Source organism: Budorcas taxicolor, chromosome 7 (genome assembly GCF_023091745.1).
Source record: "Budorcas taxicolor isolate Tak-1 chromosome 7, Takin1.1, whole genome shotgun sequence".
NCBI classification, from domain to species: domain Eukaryota; kingdom Metazoa; phylum Chordata; class Mammalia; order Artiodactyla; family Bovidae; genus Budorcas; species Budorcas taxicolor.
In genome coordinates, this window is record NC_068916.1 from 32,054,330 (window position 1) to 32,062,668 (window position 8,339).

The following is an 8,339-nucleotide window of genomic DNA, read 5'->3' on the forward strand; positions in this document are numbered from 1 at the left end:
AATACCTTCTTTTTAAAACATTTTTGTTTTATATTAGATTAGAGTATAGCTGATTTACAGTGTTGTGTTAGTTTCAGGTATACAGCAAAGTGATACAGTTATCTGCATACAAAGAACTTAATCACATCCAACTCTTTGCGACCGCACAGACTGTAGCCCATCAGGCTCCTCTGTCCATGGAATTCTCCAGGCAAGACTGGAGTAGGTAGCCATTCCCTTCTTCATGGAAGCTTCCCAACCCAGGGATCGAACTGGGATCTTTACTGTCTGAGCTACCAGGTTATACACGTATGTGTGTGTGACATGCATACATATATACACATAATTTTACACATATATACATATATACATACACACACACATACACATACACACACACACACACATATATTTTCTTCTTCAGATTCTTTTTTCATGTAGGTTATTACAGAGTATTGAGTAGAGGTTCCTGTGCTACACAGTAGGGTATTGTTAATTATCTATTTTATATGTATTTTTGTGTATTAGTATTAATCTCAACCTCCTAATTTTTCCCCCACCCCCACATTTTCTGTTTGCTAACTATAAGTTTATTTTCTAGGTCTGTGAGTCTGTTTTGGTTTTCTAAATAAAATCATTTGTTTCATTTTTTTAAGATTCTACATATAAGTGATATTGTATGGTATTTGTCTTTCTTTGACTTCCTTTACTATGAAAATCTCTAGATTCATCTATATTGATGGAAATGGCATTATTTTATTGTTTTTTATGGCTGAGTAATATTCCACTGTATACATGTATCACATCTTTATCCATTTCTCTGTTGATGGACATTTAGGTTGCTTCCATGTCAGCTGTTTCAAATAGTACTGCAATGAATAATGGTTGCATGTGTCTTTGCAAAGTATAATTTTCTCCAGATATATACTCAGGAATGGGATTGATGGATTACATAGTATTTCTGTTGTTAGTTTTCCATATGTATATTTTCCATAGTGGTTGTACCAATTTACATTCCCACCAACAGTGTAGGAGGGTTCCCTTTGTTCCACACCCTCTCCAGCATTTATTGTTTGTAGACATTTTCATGATGGCCATTTTGACTAGTGTGAGGAAATACCTCATTGTCCTTTTAATTTGCATTTCTCTGATAATTACCACTGTTGGTGGTGTTGAGCACCTTGTGCTTTTTGGCTATCTATACGTCTCACTTTTTTTTTTTTTCTGGTAATGACTTTATTTTTTCAGTTAACATAACCAACCCACGATATAGCATACTAAATCATAAAGTACAAATCCAAGTAAGGATTTTTACTAAGTTACAAAACTTTGGCAAATCAGTACAGTACTCTTTGACACAATATAGTATAATTTTGTTGGAGTCATTTATTACTTTTGTGATAATTTTTACTCTAAAATAATGTTATCTGAGTATGAAATGAAATAATTGTGATTTTTAATGGTGGTAATAGTAATTTGCAGAGCAAACTATTTTATGCAGTTAATGTCTTTTTAAAATGATACAGTTTCTCCTTTAAAAGTGAGTTCCCTCATGTAAGCTCTCCAAGATTACTGAAACAGGGCCGTTGAGCGTATAGAGAGGAGGCTCTCTTTGCTTCTGAGGTTGGTCCAAAGCCAGATAGAAGTCCAATGAATGAAAAGCTTTAAAATTCTACCTTAAGAAGGTTTCACCAGCCAATACCAATTTCCAAATATACTTTTCAAAAATTGTCAAAATTGTGCATGTATTGAATCCTCAAAATCAGTCATTTCTGACAATATGAATTTCAGCTGATCCCTTTTATTTAGAAACCTGTGGCTCTTTGGTTTGATCAAGTCACATAGCTTTTCTTTAGCTTATTAAAAAGAATTCTACCTAAAATAGAGTTGTATTTTTTAAATACCAAATAAATATACTACCAGCTTGTAGAGACTTGGGGAACTGGGTGCTGTGTATCAACTTCCATTATCATTTCTTCACAAATGCTGCCTTTGCCATTGGTGTCTGTATGCTTCCTCTTGCCAAAGCAGTCAGTTCCTCAATTTCAGCATTTAATTTATGTATTACACACTCTATTGATTCTCGGCCTTTATTCAGTTCAGTTCAGTCTCTCAGTTGTATCTGACTCTTTGTGACCCCATGGACTACAGCACACCAGGCCTCCCAGTCCATCACCAACTCCTGGAGTTGACTCAAACTCACGCTCATTGAGTCGATGATATCATCCAATCATCTCATCCTCTGCTGTTCCCTTCTCCTCCTGCCTTCAATCTTTCCCAGCATCAGGGTCTTTTCAGATGAGTCAGTTCTTCCCATCAGGTGGCCAAAGTACTGGAGTTTCAGCTTCAGCATCAATCCTTCCAGAGAATATTCAGGACTGATTTCCTTTAGGATGGACTGGTTGGATCTCCTTGCAGTCCAAGAGACTCTCAAGAATCTTCTGCAACACTACAGTTCAAAAGCATCAATTCTTCAGCACTCAGCTTTATTTATAGTCCAATTCTCACATCCATACATGACTACTGGAAAAACCATAGCTTTTGACTAGATGGACCTTTGTTGGCAAAGTAATATCTCTGCTTTTTAATATGCTGTCTAGGTGGGTCATAGCTTTTCTTCCAAGGAGCAAGCGTCTTTTAATATCATGGCTGCAGTCAACATCTGCAGTGATTTTGGAGCACAGAAAAACGTTTTTTACTGTTTCCCCATCTATTTCCCATGAAGTGATGGGACCAGACACCATGATCTTAGTTTTCTGAATGTTGAGTTGTAAGCCAACTTTTTCACTCTCCTCTTTCACTTTCATCAAGAGGGTCTTTAGTTCTTCACTTTCTGCCATAAGGGTGGTGTCATTTGCATATCTGAGGTTATTGATATTTCTCCTGGCAATCTTGATTCGATTCCATCTTGTGCTTCCTCCAGCCCAGTGTTTCTCATGATGTACTCTGCATATAAGTTAAATAAGCAGGGTGACAGTATACAGCGTTGACGTACTCCTTTGGAACCAGACTGCTGTTCCATGTCTAGTTCTAGCTGTTGCTTCTTGACCTGCATACAGACTTCTACAGAGGCAGGTCAGGTGGTCTGATATTCCCATCTCTCTAAGAATTTTCCAGAGTTTGTTGTGATCCACATGGTCAAAAGCTTTGGCATAGTCAATAAAGCAGAAGTAGATGTTTTTCTGGAAGTCTCTTGCTTTTTTGATGATTCAATGGATATTGGCAATTTGTTCTCTGGTTCCTCTGCCTTTTCTAAATCCAGCTTGGACATCTGGAAGTTCAAGGTTCATGTACTGTTGAAGCCTGACTTGGAGAATTTTAAGCATTACTTTGCTAGGATGTGAGATGAGTGCAATTGTGTAGTAGTTTGAACATTCTTTGGCATTGCCTTCCTTTGGGATTGGAATGAAAACTGACCTTTTCCAGTCCTGTGGCCACTGCTGAGTTTTCTAAAGTTGTTGTCATATTGAGTGCATCTTTCCCAGCATCATCTTTTAGGATTTGAAATAGCTCAACTGAAATTCCGTCACTTCCACTTTTGTTCATAGTGATGCTTCCTAAGGCCCACTTGACTTATTCCAGGATGTGTGGCTCTAGGTGAGTGATCACACCATCTTGATTATCTGGGTTATGAAGATCTTTTTTTGTATAGCTCTTCTGTGTATTCTTGCCACCCCTTCTTAATATCTTCTGTTTCTTTGTTAGCATTTGATGATATCGTACTTGCCATCAGCCCTTCAAGGTAACTGCTGAGATTGACTTCTTTCATGGTACTTATGGCTTCTTGAGTCAAATAGTTTTTTCTGGGTCTTGAGGATGTGGTTTATATATATCTCTTATCTACTGAAACCATATTTGTAAATGAAATATTTGTAGATTTAAGTTCCATTAGGGATCCACAGTGGATCCCTAATAAACTGTGGAAGAAAATAAACTGTGGAAAATTCTGAGAGAGATGGGAATACCAGACCACCTAACCTGCCTCTTGAGAAACCTATATGCAGGTCAGGAAGCAACAGTTAGAACTGGACATGGAACAACAGACTGGTTCCAAATAGGAAAAGGACTACGTCAAGGCTGTGTATTGTCACCCTGCTTATTGAACTTCTATGCAGAGTACATCATGAGAAACGCTGGGCTGGAAGAAGCACAAGCTGGAATCAAGATTGCCGGGAGAAATATCAATAACCTCAGATATGCAGATGACACCACCCTTATGGCAGAAAGTGAAGAGGAAATAAAAAGCGTCTTGATGAAAGTGAAAGAGGAGAGTGAAAAAGTTGGCTTAAAGCTCAGCATTCAGAAAACGAAGATCATGGCATCTGGTCCCATTACTTCATGGCAAATAGATGGGGAAACAGTGGAAACAATGTCAGACTTTTTTTTGGCTCCAAAATCACTGCAGATGGTGACTGCAGCCATGAAATTAAAAGACTCTTACTCCTTAGAAGAAAAGTTAAGACCAACTTAGATAGCATATTCAAAAGCAGAGACATTACTTTGTCAACAAAGGTCCATCTAGTTAAGGCTATGGTTTTTCCTGTGGTCATGTATGGGTGTGAGAGTTGGACTGTGAAGAAGGCTGAGCACTGAAGAATTGATGCTTTTGAACTGTGGTGTTAGAGAAGACTCTTGAGAGTCCCTTGGACTACAAGGAGATCCAATCAGTCCATTCTGAAGGAGATTAGCCCTGGGATTTCTTTGGAAGGAATGATGCTAAAGCTGAAACTCCAGTCCTTTGGCCACCTCATGGGAAGAGTTGACTCATTGGAAAAGACTCTGATGCTGGGAGGGATTGGGGGCAGGAGGAGAAGGGGACGACAGAGGATGAGATGGCTGGATGGCATAACTGACTTGATGGATGTGAGTCTGAGTGAACTCCAGGAGTTGGTGATGGACAGGGAGGCCTGGCGTGCTGCGATTCATGGGGTTGCAAATTGTCGGACACGACTGAGCGACTGAACTTAATTGACCTGAACTGAGGGATCCACTACAGAAAATTCTTGCATATATGTATTGGTTCTTGCTGCACCAATAATAGATTTTACAATGGAAGGCAGTCCCCACTCTGTGCTGAGAAGTCTATGGTTGTGCAACCTTCCAGAGGAGTATATGTGCCTGTCTAGTACATCAACTCCAACCACACTCAGATTCATAGGGTTTGGGTATTTCTGCATTGTAGCCGTTGTGGCAATTTCCCATGGGTGGTCAAAGATGTGCGCTGAAGTCCAGATCTTCATGGTGCTGGTGGCCAGTACAGTTTCTGGGTGCTGCTAGGTCACAAATGAGGCAAAGAGGCCACTCTTGCCCCTGCCCTGCCCCTCAGCCACCCTGCCAGCTGCCCAGTGTATATCTTCTTTTTCTAAGAGAAATGTCTGTTTAGATCTTGTGCCCATTTGGGGGTTGGGTTATTTGGCTTTTTGATCTTGAGCTGCATGAACAATTCATAAATTTTGGAGATTAATCCCTTGTTGGTTACATCATTTGCAAATATTTTCTCCCATTCTTTGTGTTGTTTTTCTGTTCTGTTTATGGTTTCCTTTAATGGGCAAAGGCCTTTAAGCTTAATTAGGTCCCATTTATTTTTGTTTTTATTTTCATTATTCTAGGAGTTGGATGCAAAAAGATACTGCTGTGATGTACATCAAAGGGTGTTCTGTCTATGTTTTCTTCTAGGAGTTTTATAGTATACAGTCTTAATTTAGATCTTTAATCCATTTTCAGTTTATTTTTGTGTATGGTATTAAAATTTTAATTTAATTCTTTTACATGTAGCTGTCCAGTTTTCCCTGCACCACTTTTTGAAGAGACTCCTTTCTTCTTGTACGTTATTGCCTCTTTGATCATAGAGTAAGGTGACCATAGGTGCATGGGTTTATTTCTTGGTTTTCTATCCTGTTGTATCGATCTATATTTCTGTTTTTGTGTCAGTGCCATACTGTTTTGATGACTGTAGCTTTGTAGTATAGGCTGAAGTCAGCGAGACTGACTCCCCCATCTCCTTTTTTCCCCTCCTCAGAGTTGCTTTGGCTGTTTTTTTCTTTTTTTTTTTTCCTTCTGTTTGTGTGTTTCCATACTAACTTTGAACTTTTTGTTCTTGTTCTGTGAAAAATGCCATTGTTAATTTGATAGGCATTGCACTGATTCTGTATATTGACTTGGGTAGTATAGTTATTTGACAATACTGATTATTCCAATCCAAGAATATGGTATATCTTTCCATCTGTGTCATCTTCAATTTTGTTTATATCAGTGTCTTACAGTTTTCAGAGTACAAGTCTTTTGCCTCCTTAGATAGCTTTGCTCCTGCTTTATTTTTATTTTTTTTGATGTGATGACAAATGAGATTGTTTCCTCTCAATTATCAAATAAATCAGAAAATTTTTTTCTGATCTTTCATTGTTAGTGTATAGGAATGCAAGATATTTCTGTGTATTAATTTTATATTCTTCAACTTTACTAGATTCATTTATTAGCTCTAGTAGTTTTCTTTCTGGTGGCATCTTTAGGATTTCCTATCTATAGTATCATGTCATCTGGAGATAGTGACAGTTTTACTTTTTTTTCCAAGTTGGATTCCTTTTTCTTCTTTTTCTTCTGATTACTGACCTAGAACATCCAAAACCAAATTGAATAGAAGTGATGACAGTGGACATCCTTGTCTTATTCTTCATTGTAGAGGGAATTCTTTCAGCTTTTCACTGTTGAGTATAGTATTAGCTGTGCATTTGTAATATATGACCTTTATTATGTTGAATTATGCTCTTTCTCAGAGAAGGCAATGGCACCCCACTCCAGTACTCTTGCCTGGAAAATCCCATGGATGGAGAGGCCTGGTAGGCTGCAGTCCATGGGGTCACTAAGAGTTGGACACGACCAAGAAACTTCACTTTCACTTTTTACTTTCATGCATTGCAGAAGGAAATGTCAACCCACTCCAGTGTTGTTGCCTGGAGAATCCCAGGGACAGGGGAGCCTGGTGGGCTGCCGTCTATAGGGTTGCACAGAGTCAGACACGACTGAAGCGACTTAGCAGCAGAAGCATGCTCTCTCTATGATCACTTCCTGGAGAGTTTTTATTTTAAAAAAGTGTTGGATTTTATCAAAAGTTTTTTCTGTATCTATTGAGATGACCAGATGGTTTTTATCTTCAGTTTGTTAATCTGGTATATCATACTGATTGATTTGCAGATATCGAAAAAATTATTACATCCCTGGGATAAATCCAACTTGATCATGATGTATCATCCTTTTAATATATTGGATTAATTTTTAAGGGTTTTTGCATCTATGTTCATCAGTGATATTGGCCTGTAATTTGTGTGTGTGTGTGTGTGTGTGTGTGTGTGTGTGTGTGTGGTGTCTTTGTCTGATTTTGAAGGTGATGGTGGCCTTATAGAATAAGTTAGGGAGTGTTCCTTCCTCTGATTTTTGGAATAGCTTGATAAGGATATCTGTTAACTCTTCTCTAAATGTTTGATAGTATTTGTCTGTGAAGCCATCTGGTCCTGGACTTTTGTGTTTTGGAAGATTTTTAGTCAGTTTCAGTTTTAGTGCTTGCGATTGGTCTGCTCATATTTTCTATTTCTTCTTGGTTCAGACTTGGAAGGTTGTATGTTTCTAAGAATTTTCCATTTCTTCTAGGTTGTCTATTTTATTGGCATATAATTCTTTTTAGTAGACTCTTGTGATCCTTTGTATTTCTGTGGTGTCCATTGTAACTTCTCCTTTCTCATTTCTAATTTTATTGATTTGAGCCCTCTTCATTTTTTTCCTTGATGAGTGTGGCTAAAGGTTTATCAATTTTGTTTGTTTTTTTTCATAGAACCAGAGTTTAGTTTTATTGATCTTTTCTATTGGTTATTTCTGTTTCATTCTGTGATACAATTTTTTTCCAGTTTGTGAGTCACCCACCCAGTGGGTATAGAATTTGATTGTATCACAAATGTGTCCCTCTTACCATCTCATTGTGGCTTCTACTTGTCTTTGGAAGTTAATAACCTTTTGTGGTAGGTTCCTGTCTTTTTTTGAATGTTTTTTTTTTCAGCAGTTAGTTGTTATTTTGGTGTTTTGATGAGAAGAGATGAGCTTAAGTCTTTCTGCCCCATGATCTTGTCTCCTCATTCTCTCTCTTCTCTTTTTCTAGAAAATCCAAAAATTTTTCAGTCATGTGATGTGGGTGGGATTAAATCCACACAATCACCTTACCAGAAGAGAGGATCACATTCCCCTGATCCTCACAATCAGAGGTTGACAATGGAAGTGGTTGGCTCAAGGAAGTTCAAGATTTTGTGTGGGGTTTGCAGGAAGAGAACATATTTCTGCCTTCCTATAACAGACATGTAACTCTTGTCAAAGCT

At 38.0% G+C, this 8,339-nt stretch overlaps 1 pseudogene; it reads right to left on the reverse strand.

Annotated features, from left to right (window-relative positions):
• Positions 1 to 1,948: 1,948 nt before the first annotated feature.
• LOC128051588 (PRELI domain containing protein 3B-like) lies at positions 1,949 to 5,237 on the reverse strand (annotated as a pseudogene).
• Between the last annotated feature and the right edge of the window lie 3,102 nt (positions 5,238 to 8,339).